The following is an 18,299-nucleotide window of genomic DNA, read 5'->3' on the forward strand; positions in this document are numbered from 1 at the left end:
ATATATTGTTTTACTTGAACCATGAATTGTTGTCGACGCTTCTTGGTCCAATGACTTGGGATAGCACCCGTGGCTAAGTAGTTGACATAATGAGCATACCACGGTGCAACAAAAGTGGAAATGGCTAAGAGTTGCTCGTCGGGAAAACTTTCATTAATCTCACTAACATCATCAATCCCTTCCACCGGAATCCGAGACAAGTGATCCGCTACTACATTCTCACTTCCCTTTTTGTCTCGGATTTCTAGATCGAACTCTTGTAACAATAAGACCCACCGAATCAAACGAGGCTTCGCATCTTTTTTCTCCATCAAGTATCGGACCGCACTATGATCCGAATAAACCACCACCTTGCTCCCCCAAATATACGAGCGAAACTTATCCAAAGCATACACCACCGCTAGTAATTCTTTCTCGGTTGTGGTGTAATTAAGTTGCGCTTCGGATAGAGTTTTGCTTGCATAGTAAATCACCACCGGCTTTCTATCAACCCGTTGACCCAAAACTGCACCAATAGTGGTGTCGCTTGCATCACACATTATCTCAAACGGCTTTGACCAATCCGGTGGTTGCAAGATAGGAGCCTTGATCAAGTGTTCCTTCAAAACAGTGAAAGCTTGCATACACTCGTTAGTAAAATCAAATGGGACATCTTTTAATAACAAGTTGCATAAAGGCTTAGTGATAACACTAAATCCTTTAATGAAACGTCTATAAAAACCCGCGTGTCCCAAGAATGACCTTACACCCTTAACATTTTTCGGAGGTGGCAAAGATGATATTACCCGTATTTTTGCCTTATCCACCTCCATACCCCTTTCAGAAATTACATGACCCAACACAATGCCCTCTTGCACCATGAAATGACTTTTCTCCCAACTTAGCACTAAGTTTTTCTCAACACATCTTTTTAACACTTTTTGTAATTCGTTGAGACAAGCATCAAAACTAGTGCCAAAAATAGAGAAGTCATCCATGAATACTTCGAGCGACTCTCCAACCATATCCGAGAAAATACTCATCATACATCGTTGGAAAGTTGCCGGAGCATTGCACAAGCCAAATGGCATTCGCCTAAAGGCAAAGGTGCCATATGGACAAGTGAAGGTGGTCTTGTGTTGGTCATCCGGGTGTATTGCGATTTGATTGTAACCCGAATACCCATCCAAAAAACAGTAATATTTTTGACCCGATAATTTTTCAATAATTTGGTCAATGAAAGGTAACAGGAAATGGTCCTTAGAAGTCGCGGCATTCAATTTCCGGTAGTCAATACATACACGCCACCCGGTAACTGGTCGGGTGGCAATTTGTTCACCACCTTCATCCTTGACTACTTGAATACCGGCCTTCTTAGGCACAACTTGGGTGGGACTCACCCAAGCACTGTCTGAAATTGGATAAATAATTCCCGCATCCAACCATTTAATTACCTCTTTTTTAACTACCTCACGTAGGTTCGGATTCAATCGCCTTTGAGCTTCTCGTGTCGGCTTTGCATCTTCGGTGGTAATGATCTTATGCATGACAATGGATGGACTAATTTCTTTGAGATCGGCAATCGTCCATCCGATAGCTCCCTTGTTCTCTTTCAAAACTCCCAACAACGCTTGCTCTTGTGCCAACTCCAAATTAGAGGCAATAATGACCGGTAAAGTGTCATTATCCCCTAAAAATGCATACATCAAGTGGCTTGGCAAGTCTTTAAGTTCCAACTTTGGGGGTTCCTCTAATAATGGTTTGGTACCCGAATCTATCTCCGCCGGTAGACCTTCAAACTGATGAGTCCATGGTGGTCTACCTTCTTTCAACGCCATTGCATCTTGCTTTTCTTCTTCAACCCGGAGTGCATAAGCATGTACCTGTTCAGAAAAATCACACAGGCAAATATCCAAACCATCCTCCTCATACTCATGCGGGTTGCATCCGTCAACTATATCTGCCATGAAACACTCATCAACACCATTAGCATTAGAATTGTTAGTAAAAACATTCAAACGCATTTTTCGATTCCCAAAAGTCATGTCGACCGTACCAAATCTACAATCGATCACGGCTTGAGCGGTGCTCAAGAATGGCCGACCCAAAATTACGTTTTGTTGTTGTTTTGGGTCCGCGGACGAGTAGTCCAAGACTAGAAAGTCGACCGGGTAATAAAACTCATCAATTTTTACGATTACATTTTGAACCATACCCCGGGGTAGCTTATGAGACAAGTCGGCCAAAACAACCGTTGTCTCCACCCTTGCTAACGGACCAAAATCATATTGGTCATATAAGCCCCCCGGTAAAATGCTCACCTCGGCTCCAAATCTAGCAATGCCTTAGCCATTTGAAAATTACCGACTTGTATGTTAATCAATGGCGTGCCCGGATCTTGGAGCTTTACCAACTTGTATGTTAATCAATGGCGTGCCCGGATCTTGGAGCTTAGGAGGAAGCTCCCCATTTAAAACTGCACTTACTTGCCCGGTTAAATCGACCCGTTTAGGCACTTTTTTCTTGTTTTGCCTTTTTTGTGTACATAACTCTTTTAAAAATTTGGCATAGGCGGGTACTTGTTTTATTGCATCGAGAAGTGGGAGGTTTATTTTAACTTGCTTAAACATGTCCCACATTTCTTCTTTTTGGGGACCTCTCGATGCAATAAAATTTTTCTTTCCCGGGTCAAGTAGAGCCGAAGGAAAAGGGACTTGACTTGGTTCACCCTCAACTTTTTCATTCTTTTCATGTTCTTTATTTTCACCCATACCCGGTTTGTTAACAATTAATTCTTTTGGTTTTACCGGTGAAACATCATCATCACTATCATTACCCGTGATGTCCTCAACTACCCCCTCAACCGATTCGGGTGACAAATTGGCTTTAAACTCTTTCCCACTTCTTAAAACACTAACATGATGAACATTAACATTACCTCGTGACGTACCATGCGAAGGGTTTACCTTAGTGTCGCTAGGAAGTTGACCCTTGTTTTTCTTCAATTCAGCCACGTCGGTTGCTAATTGACCCATTTGGGTTGTTAGTGATTGGATGCTTTTGTCGCGAACCTCATCCTTTTGCATTCGAACTTCATCGAGTTGGTTCCGTTTTTGCATCTCCATTTGCATGCTCTTTAGCATCTCAATCATCTCGTTTCCACCTGAAGACCCCCTTGTTCTTGACCCATTTGATATTGTCTTTGATAGCCTTGATTGTTCCCGCCTCGGTATCCACCTTGGTTATTGTAAGGTTGGCGTGAACCAAAGTTACCTTGGCTACCTTGAAAGTTTGGGTTAGCTTGATTTGAAGGGTTCCCATACCGAAAGTTTGGGTGGTTTCTCAACCCGGGGTGGTAAGTATTTGAGTTCATGTTGTTGTAATTTCTACCACCCCCTCCTTGACCTTGAACCGCATGGACTTCTTCGTACTGCCCTTCCATCATCCCTTGGCAATTTTCAGCCGCATGACCTATTTCATTACACAAAGCACAAACATCATAAATCTGGTTAGTAGTTTGAACATTACCATCATCTATGGCGTGCACTTGAGGTCGGGTGTCACGGCCCCCGACCCGGTTTTACCCGTTTCAGGAGCCGCGGGACAGAAATCCTGCGGTATTTAAATTTTAAGCGACAGCGGAAGTCTTTTTAAAACAGGATCTTTCAATAATTTAAACTGCCCGTTTTATAACTGAGGGATAAAATCCCATAATTTACAATAATGTGATTTCTCCGGGAAATTTTTATTTTCAAAACATGTTTCTTTTATTTATTTACACTGAGCCACTTTTCTAAGCTGGGAGTGCTTCACGGCACTTCTCTTTCTTTGCTCACAACATATCACCTGAAACATGTTTGAAAAAGGTTTTGTCAGCGGGGAAATACTGAGTGAATCATTCATTTTTACTAAAACGACACATTAGTTATAATTCACAGTATTAAGAGCGATTACAATGTTTCTGATTATCAAACCAACTACCCACGGTACTTTGTCACTCGACCCACTGGCCCACCTGTCTAGTGGTGTATGTGATTATGGTCATATCACCCATTGGTTGCCCCAATGTTGAAGATTATCAAGTAATGTATACAAAACGCCACATACCGGCTGTAACTTGGTGATTACAAAGACTTAATCCCTGTAATTATAACTTTGAAAATAACTTGGAGTTTTGTAAAACAGTCGATAAAAAGAGCATGACTCACCTTGCAGATTTTACAAGCAGAGTTTAAGCCTTACTGATTTGCCTATGATTAACCTAATTTAAATAAAATGCACACACAAACGGGTTAGTAACTAATTCAGCAGTTACGTCAATTCACGAGATTAAACCCTCACAACAATTAATAAGTGCAATACTTAATAATTCAATGGATTCACAACGAATGACAGAGCATAGTCCGAATTCGAACAGCACTCAAACATTCAAGTCGAAATCACAATGAATAACAAAGTATCAGCTCAATTTGAGCAGCACTCAGACAATGGTTGGATAGTTATAATCGATCGGACGTTGAATCGTAATAGCGATCGAGTTATTACCCTGATTGCGGTAGCACCTCGTGATTCGTGTGTGTGTTGGGGACTGTTTTGAGTATAACTCGACGTACAGACAACAACTTTACGTCGTTTTCACAACAGATTTCAAGTGCCAAGGTCGGCTATTTATACTGATTTTTGGGACTCGCTTACGGACCGTATGCCTGATCCCTTACGGTCCGTAAGCTAAGCAGTCTAATTATAGGCTGCCTAGGCTCGGGACTAGCTTGGCTGAATCAATAATTTTGACCAATCAGAACTTTGCAACGTTTAATTTAGATAATTATTAAACTAGGGTTTGCCCCCCTTGAGTTTTAGGGGCCCTGATCCTGATTCCGATTGTTCTGAAAATTTTAGGGCTAATGCAGAATTACTTGGGTGTCTCAATTAGGGTTTTCTTATTGACTAATTATCGTCCTAATTATTGATTTTAGTGACAGTTGTTACATCCTCCCCACCTTAAGAAAAATCTCGTCCTCGAGATTTACTGAAATAGATGAGGGTATTTACGCTTCATCTCTGATTCCAGTTCCCAAGTGTACTCTGGTCCTCTTCTGGATTCCCATTTGACTTTCACTAGCACTAGTCGTTTGTGTTTGAGAAACTTGATCTTCCGATCTTCTATTTGTAGGGGTTTCTCTACGAATTTCAGCTTTTCATTTACCTCTATATCTTGAAGAGGTACTACCAGGGATTCGTCTGATAGACATTTCTTGAGATTGGATACATGAAACACATCATGTACTCCAGCTAATTCTTCTGGTAGTTGTAAACGATAAGCTACTGGTCCTATTCGTTGGATCACTGGGAATGGTCCAACATATCTCGGACTCAGTTTTCCTTTCTTACCGAATCGTACCACTCCTTTCCAAGGAGAAACTTTCAAGAGTACTTTGTCTCCTACCTGAAATTCTAGTGGTTTGCGGCGATTGTCTGCATAGCTCTTCTGACGATCTCTAGCAGTTTTCAGTCTTTCCTTGATTTGCAATATCTTGTCAGTAGTTTCTTGCACAATCTCTGGACCTGATAATTGACTTTCTCCTATTTCTGCCCAACATACGGGAGTTCTGCACTTGCGTCCATACAGTGCTTCAAATGGAGCAGCTTCGATGCTCGAATGATAACTATTTTTATAGGAGAATTCAATTAATGGTAAATGGCTATCCCAATTACCACCAAAATCAATTACACATGCTCGGAGCATGTCTTCCATTGTTTGTATCGTCCTTTCACTTTGTCCGTCCGTTTGAGGATGATATGCAGTACTTAAATTAAGTCGAGTTCCTATTGCCTCCTGGAAACTTGTCCAGAAACGGGAAGTGAAACGACTATCTCTATCCGATACAATGGAGAGTGGGACTCCATGTAAGGATACTACTTCATTTACATACAACTTGGCTAACCTTTCCATGCTAAAGGTTTCCTTCATTGGTAGAAAATGAGCTGATTTGGTTAATCGATCCACAATTACCCAAATAGCATCATTACCTTTTCTGGTTTTGGGTAACTTAGTAACAAAGTCCATTGTTATGAGTTCCCATTTCCATACAGGCATTTCTAACTGTTGTAGTAGTCCTGAAGGTTTCTTATGTTCTGCCTTAACTTGTGAACAAGTAAGACACTTGGTTACATATTCCGCTATATCCTTTTTCATTCCTATCCACCAGAAATTATTTCTTAAATCTTGGTACATCTTATTGTTTCCTGGATGTATAGTATACCTAGATTTATGTGCTTCTTCTAGAATTTTATTTCTTAATTCTCCCTTCTTAGGTACCCAAATTCGTTTCTTGTGGAATCTCCATATTCCATCCTTTCCTTGTTCTAGTTCCTTTAGGTAACCTTTCATTCCTTCGGCATCGTCCTTGATTGCCGTTCCCTGAACTTTCTTTAATTGTTTCATTAAATCTAATTGTAGATTTAACCGAAGAGCACGAACTCGTTTTTGCTTTTCAGGATACTTACGACTTAAGGCATCTGCGACTACGTTCTTCCTTCGTGATATTGAATATCACAGTCGTAATCACTTAGGATTTCCATCCACCTTCTTTGCCTCATATTTAATTCTTTTTGCCCAAATATATACCTTAAACTTTTATGATCTGTATAGATAGTAAACTTACTTCCGTACAGATAATGTCTCCAAATTTTAAGGGCAAAAATTATGGCTCCTAACTCTAGGTCATGAGTTGTATAATTTTCTTCGTGCTTTTTCGACTGTCTAGAGGCATACGCAATTACCTTTTTTGCGTTGCATCAACACACATCCATATCCTAATTTTGAAGCATCACAGTATACTTCAAAATCTTCGGTTCCTTCGGGTAAAGCTAAGATTGGAGTGTTCGTCAATTTGTGCTTTAGAATCCTAAAAGCTTCCTCTTGTCTAGTTCCCCATTCGAACTTAACTGCCTTACAGGTTAGCTTAGTCAAAGGTACAGCTATCTTAGAGAAATCTTTAATAAATCGTCTATAATATCCAGCTAATCCTAGAAAACTTCTAACTTCCATAGCCGTTCGTGGAACCTTCCAATTGGTGACTGCTTCTATTTTAGCAGGATCTACGTGAATTCCTTCGTGATTCACCATATGACCTAAAAATTGTACTTCCTGCAGCCAGAATTCACACTTTGAGAGTTTGGCATAAAGCTTTTCCTTTCTTAACAAGGTTAAGAGTGCATGCAGGTGCTCACAATGTTCTTCCTGACTTTTGGAATAAATGAGTATATCGTCAATGAACACGATTACAAATTTATCCAAGTATGGTTTACAGATCCTATTCATCATGTCCATAAATGCGGTTGGAGCATTTGTTAATCCGAAGGGCATAACTGTAAACTCATAATGACCATACCTAGTTCTGAAAGCAGTTTTAGGTATGTCCTCCTCTTGCACTTTCAGCTTGTGATATCCAGATCTTAAGTCTATTTTAGAGAAATACCTAGCTCCTTGCAATTGATAAAAAAGATCATCAATCCTAGGTAGTGGGTATCGATTCTTAATTGTAACCTTATTCAATTCCCTATAATCAATACACATTCTCATCGACCCGTCTTTCTTTTTTACAAACAACACTGGTGCACCCAAGGGGATGAACTAGGTTGTATAAATCCTTTGCTTAGTAATTCATCTAACTGCTTTTTCAATTCTAGCATTTCAGTAGGTGCTAATCGATAAGGTGCCTTAGCTATTGTTGTAGTACCTGGAATTAGATGAATTCTAAACTCTACTTCCCTATCTGGTGGTAACCCAGGTAATTCTTCTGGAAAGACATCTGGGTATTCTGAAACTATAGGGATGTCCTGGAGTTCCTTACTTTTAGTGTTAATGATTACAGAAATCATATACACCATTTCTTGTTTCCTTGAATAACTAGCCAATTTCATTACTGAAATGCATTTTAATGGCTTCCGAGGTCTATCTCCTGTAATTAAGATTACTTCTCCTGTGGGGGTACGGATTTCTACGGAATTCTTATCACACAGGATTCGAGCATGGTTGGTGACTAACCAATCCATTCCTAATACTACATCGAATCCGGCTAAATTCATAGGTAACAGGTTTGCAGAAAACTTATGGCCTAACAGTTCTATCTTTCCTTCTTGCAATACTTTGTTTATGTTGACAGAATTTCCATCTGCCGTTTCGACTGTAAAAATCTGCCTAAGGGTAGTTAAAGGTAGGTTAAGAGCTTGGCAGAATGAAGTATTGATGAAACTTTGGTTTGCACCAGAGTCAAATAATACTTTTGCATAGACGTTATGTACTAAGAACGTACCCGCGATCACGTCTGGAATGAGTTCGGCTTCTTGAATGGTCAGCTGGAATGCGCGAGCATTCTTCTTAGTTGCCCCTTCAGCTTGCTTGCCTTTATTATCTGCGGCTTTAACCAATTTAGGGCATTCTGTTTTGTAATGTCCGGTTTCTCCACAGTTATAGCAGACTATGGCTTTCTTTTTGCAGTTATCTTCACTATGTCCTATTGATTTGCAAAAATTGCAGGTTATATAGCATCTTCCAAAATGCTTTCTCTTGCAATTTCTGCAGAATGGCTGGGTTGAGGATTGCCCTGTTCCTCTTCTTTTAAAACGGTTATTATTACCCGTACGAAATCCCTGGGTAATCTTCTGAGCCAATTCCTTCTTTCGATCTTCTTCTCTTGTGCGCACCAGTTCATCGGTTAAAGTGTTGGCTAATTCTACAGCATCGTCAATAGTGCGTGGTCTTGCAGCTTTAACGATGTTACGGATTTCTCCGATTAATCCCCAAATATAACGGGAAATGAGTACCGGTTCTGGCGAAGCCAGGTTAGGTACCACTCTCGCATATTCGAAGAATGTCGAAGTATATCCTCGACAGTCGACGCCTATCATACGATGACTTAGGAACTTGTTTGCCATTTGTTCCTTTTCGTATTCGGGACAGAATTTTCTTTCGACAAGACTCTTAAATTCTTCCCAATTCATCGCATAAGCTACCCTTCTTCCTTTTGCTTGTAGTACTGTGTTCCACCATTCTAGCGCCCCTTCTTTGAACAAGTTTGACGCGTACATCACTTGATCTTCTTCAGCACATTTACTTATTGCAATTACTGCTTCGGTTTTCTCTAACCATCGTAGTGTTGCAGTTGCCCCTTCATTACCTGCAAATTCTGCTGGTTTACAGGCAAGAAATTCCTTGTAAGTGCAACCAGGCGTTGCAACTTTCATTTTCTTAGGGAGTGGGGCCTGTTGTGGATCATGAGTGTCATGATTGCCGCCTCCATTTATGCTATTACTACCGTTATCTTCCGGAGTGCGTTTACTAGGAATAATTTGTTGTGATTCAACAGGTTTCCTAGCAGCAGCCATGATTTCTGGAATAGCATTGGCTATCCCTTGAGTGATGATATTTTCAATATCTTGTCTAGTCATGTATTGGTTTTCCTGATTTTGCTCAGATTGATTCTCTTCATTAACTGGTTCATTACTAGCGTTTTCCATCTGCTAATTTATATTGATAGGAATTATTAGTATCTGATTATTGATAACAAAGTCAACACAGATAAACACATAGATTATTACAACATACAAATATAACCAAAATTGTCGATGCCTCGACTTCTGTTTTGTTTTATAGATTATATTTGCTTCAGTACACACCTTTTATCTTACATTGTTTTATTGCCCATTTTACAGAGTTAGTTTTACGATATTAGTTATAATACAAACAAACTTTTCCAAACCCTCCCTACTATTCTTGGATCAACTGACAGTTCAGTAGTGACGTTCCCTTTCGTCATACTTCCAGGAAATCTGCTCCCCAATTTCCCTGATCCTATTCCCAGTGCCTATCAGTTCTTCACCAAACTGATGAAGTTCGGCCAGGTTTTCATAGCTCATTGGCGGATTGGGGACAGGTTCTGGATCAAACTGTGGGAGAAAACTATAGGGACTATTGACTATATTTTGGAATTGCCAGTCATTGGTCCACCATTCTTCCATTTGGCCTAATGGTCATGTGTGGACTAGTGGGTCTGGAATCACAGGTTCTAGGTTTATTGGGAATTGGGCTGTGGCCGGGTAGGAGAAGAGATTATTGTTGACAGGCTCTATGACGTCACAATTGGCCAGTAGACGGTCTATTTCGTCCTGGAATGTGATCTCCTCAGGCTGTTTAGAGCTTTCTCCAATCTCTATTCCCTTTTGCTTTAGGTCTATACCTATTTTTGTCCCTACTGGTTTGGAACTTTCTCCGGTTTCTATTTCCTTTCCCTTGCTCACACTTACAGGATTTTCTATTTTAGGGAGTCTCCTAGTTGCAGGTTTCCTTCTGCGCACTTTTCTCCACCCTACATATCTTCTCCTCTTTTTAGGTTTTGCTTTCTCCAGCGGTGGAGCTTGGAATTCCAGAGGTTCCTCTATGTCAGCAATGTAACCAGTGAAGTTGTGGGAGACTTCAATTGGCACAGGATAGAGGTTGAGGTTCTGAAACGCCTCGGATAGCTCACTCATGCTGTGTAGCATATATGCAAAATGCACAAAAATGCTAAGTTAAAACTTTTGGAACAAAGTTTAACAAATAATCATTTTTATTGCACACTAATTTGTACAACATAACAGCAAACAGAACACACTCAGATTTATTTATTTATTTACTGGGAAGTACTTATTTCTAGATTTAAAGTTTAAAGATTTGCATTTTCTGCTACGGTAGCGAGCAGATACAAATTTGCCCATTTTTCATCTAGGTTATTTTCCCCTGGTGGATTATTGCTAATTTCCCGAATCTCCGGGTTAAACCTCACTCTCTTGGTTTGGGGTTTCTTTTTCTCTTGACCCTTTCTAATAATCAAATTCCTTTTCTCTGGTGTAAGTGGATTTTCATAATTTGCCTTACGAACAAAGATTCCCTCCTCTAACTCGATGGGAGATTTGGAGGAAGAGGTTCCCTGTTCTTTAGGTGTACTATCTAATTTGCGATAGATAGCATAAATTTTTGTTTACCCATACTGTAATTTCAACAATTAATAAGTTAATGCACATATATTCACAGAATGACAAATAAAATTTTCCTAATTGTTTTTCAATAGGCTTAGAACAGTAAGCTTAATCAGTAAGCTTAAAACAGTGGCTCTGATACCACCTTATTTCTGTCACGGCCCCCGACCCGGTTTTACCCGTTTCAGGAGCCGCGGGACAGAAATCCTGCGGTATTTAAATTTTAAGCGACAGCGGAAGTCTTTTTAAAACAGGATCTTTCAATAATTTAAACTGCCCGTTTTATAACTGAGGGATAAAATCCCATAATTTACAATAATGTGATTTCTCCGGGAAATTTTTATTTTCAAAACATGTTTCTTTTATTTATTTACACTGAGCCACTTTTCTAAGCTGGGAGTGCTTCACGGCACTTCTCTTTCTTTGCTCACAACATATCACCTGAAACATGTTTGAAAAAGGTTTTGTCAGCGGGGAAATACTGAGTGAATCATTCATTTTTACTAAAACGACACATTAGTTATAATTCACAGTATTAAGAGCGATTACAATGTTTCTGATTATCAAACCAACTACCCACGGTACTTTGTCACTCGACCCACTGGCCCACCTGTCCAGTGGTGTCTGTGATTATGGTCATATCACCCATTGGCTGCCCCAATGTTGAAGATTATCAAGTAATGTATACAAAACCCCACATACCGGCTGTAACTTGGTGATTACAAAGACTTAATCCCTGTAATTATAACTTTGAAAATAACTTGGAGTCTTGTAAAACAGTTGATAAAAAGAGAATGACTCACCTTGCAGATTTTACGAGCAGAGTTTAAGCCTTACTGATTTGCCTATGATTAACCTAATTTAAATAAAATGCACACACAAACGGGTTAGTAACTAATTCAGCAGTTACATCAATTCACGAGATTAAACCCTCACAACAATTAATAAGTGCAATACTTAATAATTCAATGGATTCACATCGAATGACAGAGCATAGTCCGAATTCGAACAGCACTCAAACATTCAAGTCGAAATCACAATGAATAACAAAGTATCAGCTCAATTTGAGCAGCACTCAGACAATCGTTGGATAGTTATAATCGATCGGACGTTGAATCGTAATAGCGATCGAGTTATTACCCTGATTGCGGCAGCACCTCGTGATTCGTGTGTGTGTTGGGGACTGTTTTGAGTATAACTCGACGTGTAGACAGCAACTTTACGTCGTTTTCACAACAGATTTCAAGTGCCAAGGTCGGCTATTTATACTGATTTTTGGGACTCGCTTACGGACCGTATGCCTGATCCCTTACGGTCCGTAAGCTAAGCAGTCTAATTATAGGCTGCCTAGGCTCGGGACTAGCTTGGCTGAATCAATAATTTTGACCAATCAGAACTTTGCAACGTTTAATTTAGATAATTATTAAACTAGGGTTTGCCCCTCTTGAGTTTTAGGGGCCCTGATCCTGATTCCGATTGTTCTGAAAATTTTAGGGCTAATGTAGAATTACTTGGGTGTCTCAATTAGGGTTTTCTTATTGACTAATTATCGTCCTAATTATTGATTTTAGTGACAGTTGTTACATCGGGCAATGGCCGGTCGCGCTCTCCTTGATGCTTGAGCTTTTTTCTTTGATGTAGTTGCCATGCTCTCCAAGAACTCCCAATCATCGTTCTCATAATTTGTTCCAAAAGTCCCACCGGTAATAGACATCAAATCACGTGCATCTTCAGCACTCAACCCCTCGTGAAAGGCATTCATCAACTCCCATAATTCAATTCCATGGTGAGGGCAATTCTTTATCATCATATTGAATCGTTCAAATGCTTCATGGAACATCTCACCATGTTGTTGTTGGAAGCTTCTCAACCCCTTTCTTGCATCGTTGGTCTTTTGGGCGGTGTAAAACTCATCCAAGAAAGTTTGTTGCATCTCCCCCCATGTATATATGGATGCCGAAGGTAACGTGTAGAACCATTTCTTCGCCTTATCTTCCAAAGAAAATTGGAACAATACCAGTTTAATATCGTCAGCCGAGAACCCTTGACTCCCAAGAGTGTTACAAATCGAGTCATAAGCCTCCAAATGAAAGTAAGGCTCCTCCGTTGCTAACCCCTTATATTTTGGTAGACTTTGCAAAGAATTGGTCCTCACTTCAAATGTTCGCCCTTGATCATTATGAGGAATGACTACCGATGAAGGGTTTTGAGTAATTACCGGCCTAAAATGTGCTTCGATGCCCCTCACATTTTCTCTAAGGTGTCTCCTTGGTACACCGAATCTACCTCTTGGAGGAGTAGGACCCATTGGCCTAGGTACTTGCCCTTGTGGTGCAATTGGTTGTTGAAACTGTTGTTGTCGCATCGGTGGGCGTTGAGGTGGTCTTTGAAATTGCGGTTGTACATTTTGTGGCCGAATTTGTTGCAATGGGATAGGATGTTGCATTGGTGGCCCTTGTGGTCTTGGCCGAATGTGTTGTGGTATGAGTTGTTGTTGTTGTGGCATTCCACCGACACTTGCCATCCCTTGAGATTGACTTTGCACATATCCAAATTCTCCTTGATCAACCGTAAGCATATCCATCATCATCATACCCCTCAAATTCCTCAAATCCTTCATCATACCCATCTCCTTGAATTCCCGACGATTGTCCAAATGGAAGGGTTGAATATTGAAAACCCGCTTGGTTAGATGGTCTAAATGTTGAAGTAGCATGGACAATGGTCGAAATTGGTGCTATGGTATGGCTTGAATATGACGGACCCGCACCCGGGAAGAAATGGGACAATGGCGGTATAGTAGTGGATGGGTTAAAGGTAATGGTTGGTTCTTCTTGGGTAGTAATGGGTTGTGTGGTGTTGGTTGGTGTAGTGTCATGAGGTGGAGTAGGAATTGTAGTGGAATTTGGTATAGTTGTGTTTGGTGATGGTTGTGTGGAAATAGGTATAAATGATGAGGTCGTTTGACCCGTTGTAGGTGGAATTTGTGAATCAGCCATGATGTTTCTTGGTGTAATTGGTGAAGTGGGTGAACCAATAATTATGTTTTCTCGCAATAAAACCCTGTTTTGCCGTAATGTTCTTTCGATTTCCGGATCAAATGACAATGGTCACGCTTTGTGAGAGCCTCTAGTATGCATGCACCTGTAGAACCTGCACACTAAACACACCAGTGTAAACCCGAAAATAACAAAGCAAAACTAACAAACTAACACACGTTGCGCACTACCCCCCGCAACGGCGCCAAAATTTGACGTGCTGTCGTAGGTACACGCAAATTTAATCCCAAAAACAACTATAGATAGTGGTAAGAGGGTATCGAACTCAGGGAGTATGTGGAAAATATGTCGATTATATAGCTTTGCAATTAAACTACAATTAACCTAATTTGCAGAAAATAAAGATCAATGATTTAGATTGTTGTTTTAGAAAACTAAATTAATAACTAAGTGCAAATCAAAATTGGTTGTTTAACAGATTAGGAAAACAATGACCATCTTAGGATTCAGTTTCTTTAAACAATTGTGTGTAATTCCAACTAGAAAGAGTTACATAGACATAACTCGTATATAGATAATTGAAGTGATAAAAGGGAACAAAGTACTCGGATTATATAAACGCGAGGTTGTTTCCCGATGACCAATTAATCAATAACCAACCCTAACCCTTCCCGTGATATCTCGATTGCCAACGGCACCAAGAACGTACGATTGAGACTAGAAATTGCACTATCAATTAACACGCTACAAACAATTATGCATACACCATGATAAACAAGCAAACACAAGTTATCATTCTAGAAATTCAAAAATAAACACACAAAAGTTCAAGAGAAACTTGCACCTAAGATGATCACCGAAAGTTTTAGCCACACATAGCTTGGTGAATCATCATAACAAGCAATTCAATGTTCATACAAATCGAAAACACAAACCGAATGTTAGAAATTGTCTAGAACCAAGCCAAGATAGCCAAAATCGCCCCCAATGTGTTCAATAATCGACCAATGATGAAAAGTACCCCAAAAGACACCCACAAACTGCATAAATGATGGCAGTTACGATTTCAGCGTCACTTCCACCATAAATTACGGCTCTACCGTAAATTACGGTGGACATAAGAATGTTACGGTGCATATTCTCTGTTTTACGGTGAGAACCAGGCCAATTTCAGGTCCACCGTAAATTACGGTGGGACCGTAATTTACGGTGACAACCTGAATTTTGTGCTTTGTTTCATCCTTTGCTCCGCACTCAACCCGTTCAACTTTAAACCTTCCAAAGCTGCACTTTTCCTCAATTTAAGCCGCCAAACCGTACCTGAGACATAAACAACAGTAGTTATCTAATTCAAGATAATTACACACTTAAATGAGGGATAAACTTGTCTTTTAACATCATAAAGGGTTGTCCAATGGACCACCCGTCAATCATCCACCTTAGAGTGTGTGTAGTAGTCTCGGGATCCAAGATTGATAGTAAGAGTTCTTGTCAATCAAAGGCCATGTTTGGCTAAGTCTCTTACATCACTTGGTGAAGACAAGCATTTAATGTAATATCCTTTGATTTTTAATCTTTTCGCACTTTTTATTTGGTTCTGTATTAATGACTTTAATAACTAGTTTCTTATGTTGAAGGTGAAACTTCTTTATCATTTATCCGTGGTGTCTTGGCATTACTTTACTGTCTATATAAAGTAAAAGATTTTCACCATTCATATCTCTACGGTCTATATAGAGATATGTTGGCTACCTGGTCGGGGGTTAAGGGAATGGTTTGGTAAGTTCTTGCCTTGTTCAGTGTATAGATCCTGCAAGGACTTGTGCCAAGCTTACTAGGACCTCCTTCAATACCCACTGGTATTGGATGGCGGGGGTGCGAATGGCTTGATCCCCTCATATGTAAACTACTATTAATACATTAACCCGGCTACTTGGAATTGTATCCCTGCTGACTCAAACCACTTAGCCGATGGTAACGTCGCCTTCAAAAGAGGGGCCTACCACTTTACGCATTAATAACTTAATTAATTATCTTCCAATATTCCAACCCTTTGGGATTGTATCCTTGCTGACTCAAACCACTGGGTTGAGGGTAACGTCACCTTCAAGAGAGGGGCCTACTACTATAACTAAGATAATCTCTTAAAAAGTGCAAACGTGCGGAAATCATCAAAGGTTACATTAAAGGCGAGTCGGATCCAAGTGATTCATCTTGTCTATCTGTTTTTATTTTATTTTTATTTTCAACATTTTAGTTTTTATTTTTCATGTTTAAAACCTTTTCTAAAAATTTTAATTTGATTAGACGTTGAGGATAAACCGGTACTAAAAGCTCTTGTGTCCTTGGACGACCTCGGTATCTTACCAACGCTATACTACGCTCACGATGGGTGCACTTGCCCATGTGTGTGTTTAGTGTTAGTAGAATTTCGTGTTTTATAAATTTAAAACTTGACTAATGTAAAATGGGCTTAAATTATCAATAAAAACATATCACACCCGACACACACCACCCTCCTCAACATCACCTAATCACCATCATCATCCCCCTTTTCCCCCAAAATCAAAACCCTAAATTCAACTCGCTAACAACTGCAACCACCACCGTCTCCAACTAGAACCGCCACAGAACCACAACGTCACCATCACCGTCTCCGTCACTCTGTCTCTCTCTCTCTCTCTCTCTCTCTCTCTTTGAAGCCACAGCCACCAGTGACTCCTAACGGTCTCCTGTCTTTCGGTGGTGTTAGAGAGAGAGAGAAAGAGAGAGAGAGAGAGAGAAAGAATATGCTTGTGCCGCTAAGGATCTTGATGGACTGCCACTGATTACGGCGATAGTTAGCCATCGGCCAGAGACGGTCAAATGGTGAGGGTGGTTTTGGGGTTTTGGGGAGGGTGTAATTATGTGGTTAGTTCTCGTGGTTTGGGGTTCCGAGAGTGAAGTGGGCGATGTATGGTGGCCATGGTTTATAAAGCAATGTATAAACTGCCATTTCAGTAAACTGCCATGGTTGGTTCTCATGGTTTGGGGTTTCGAGAGTGAAGTGGGTGATGTATGGTGGCCATGGTTATTCACTATAGATTCAAATAGGGTTAGCAGATGGGTGGTTCTCGTGTGGTGGTGGTGTTTGTTCAGTTCAGGTGGTGGCTGGATTTAGTGGTGGTGATGGAGGTTGGTTGGAGAGGAAGAGAGATGGCTGAGAGAAAAGATGGGGAATTACATGTATTTATATTTTTTCTAAAGAGTTAATTGCCATTTTAGTCCCTGAGGTTTATCCAAATTTGCCATTTTAGTCCAAATAGTTTTTTTCTCCCCTCTGGGTCCCTGACTTTTCCCTTTTGTTGCCATTTTGATCACATGCCCTAGCTCCGTCCAAAAACCCCATTTTTAACCAGGGATATTTTGGGGATTTCAATTTAAATCTTTTCAATTGCCGTTTTGATCCAATTCTTAAAAAAAACAAAAAAATAGAAATATATATATACATATATAATATCAATAATGGTTATTATTTTATTATATATAATATATCATATATAATACATCACTAACATACATACATCAGTCTCTCTAATATCTCACTCTCTCTGTCTCTCTAAAACCACCACCACTGGGTACTCCTCCATCTCCAACAATGGCAGCCATCACCACCTTCCACCATCACCAACATCAGACACCATCCCCACCATTTCCGTCAACATCCACCGTTCACCATTCACCACCACCACCATTCACTGTTCACTATCACCACGATCCTCCACTGTTCACCATCACCAGCATCCTCCATTGTTCACCATCAAAACCCAAATCTGAAAACCCCAAATCCAAAAACCCTTAACCTTAAACAAAAAACCCAAAATAGTATACAAGTTGCAAATCATACCAGATGAGCGGCGGTCGGAGCTTTCTTGGGGTGGAGAAAGGGGCGGCGGTCGGAGCTTCCACATATACACACATCAGTTGCCGGCCATACTGTGTTTTCCGGCCATGGCTCTTGTCAGAAACAACGAATCTCAGTTCAATTTTTTTTCCCAAAATCGTCTCATCTCAACAATCTCGGGTTTCTTTCAGATATGGGGCTTCTGAACCCGCTATTGCAACCGATTTGGGTGGGTTCTAAACCCACTATTTTAACCGATTAGGGTGGTATTTAAACCCACGATTGCGAACTCATCCGAAATCCATTTTCCGGCGAGTGATGGCTATTTAGACACCAATAGGGTCATCGTCTTTAGGGTTTCATGTGAAGAAAGTGAAAGGGGTGAGGCTATGATGGTGAGTGGTTGTGGTTGTAGTGGT

General features: G+C 40.3%; 1 non-coding gene across 1 annotated transcript; it reads left to right on the forward strand.

Annotated features, from left to right (window-relative positions):
* The first annotated feature begins 12,776 nt into the window (after positions 1 to 12,776).
* Positions 12,777 to 12,882, forward strand: LOC118481441. The gene has a single exon (XR_004865650.1). It is a non-coding gene; the product is annotated as a small nucleolar RNA R71 (small nucleolar RNA).
* Positions 12,883 to 18,299: the final 5,417 nt, after the last annotated feature.

Source organism: Helianthus annuus, chromosome 8 (genome assembly GCF_002127325.2).
Source record: "Helianthus annuus cultivar XRQ/B chromosome 8, HanXRQr2.0-SUNRISE, whole genome shotgun sequence".
Classification (NCBI taxonomy): Eukaryota; Viridiplantae; Streptophyta; class Magnoliopsida; order Asterales; family Asteraceae; genus Helianthus; species Helianthus annuus.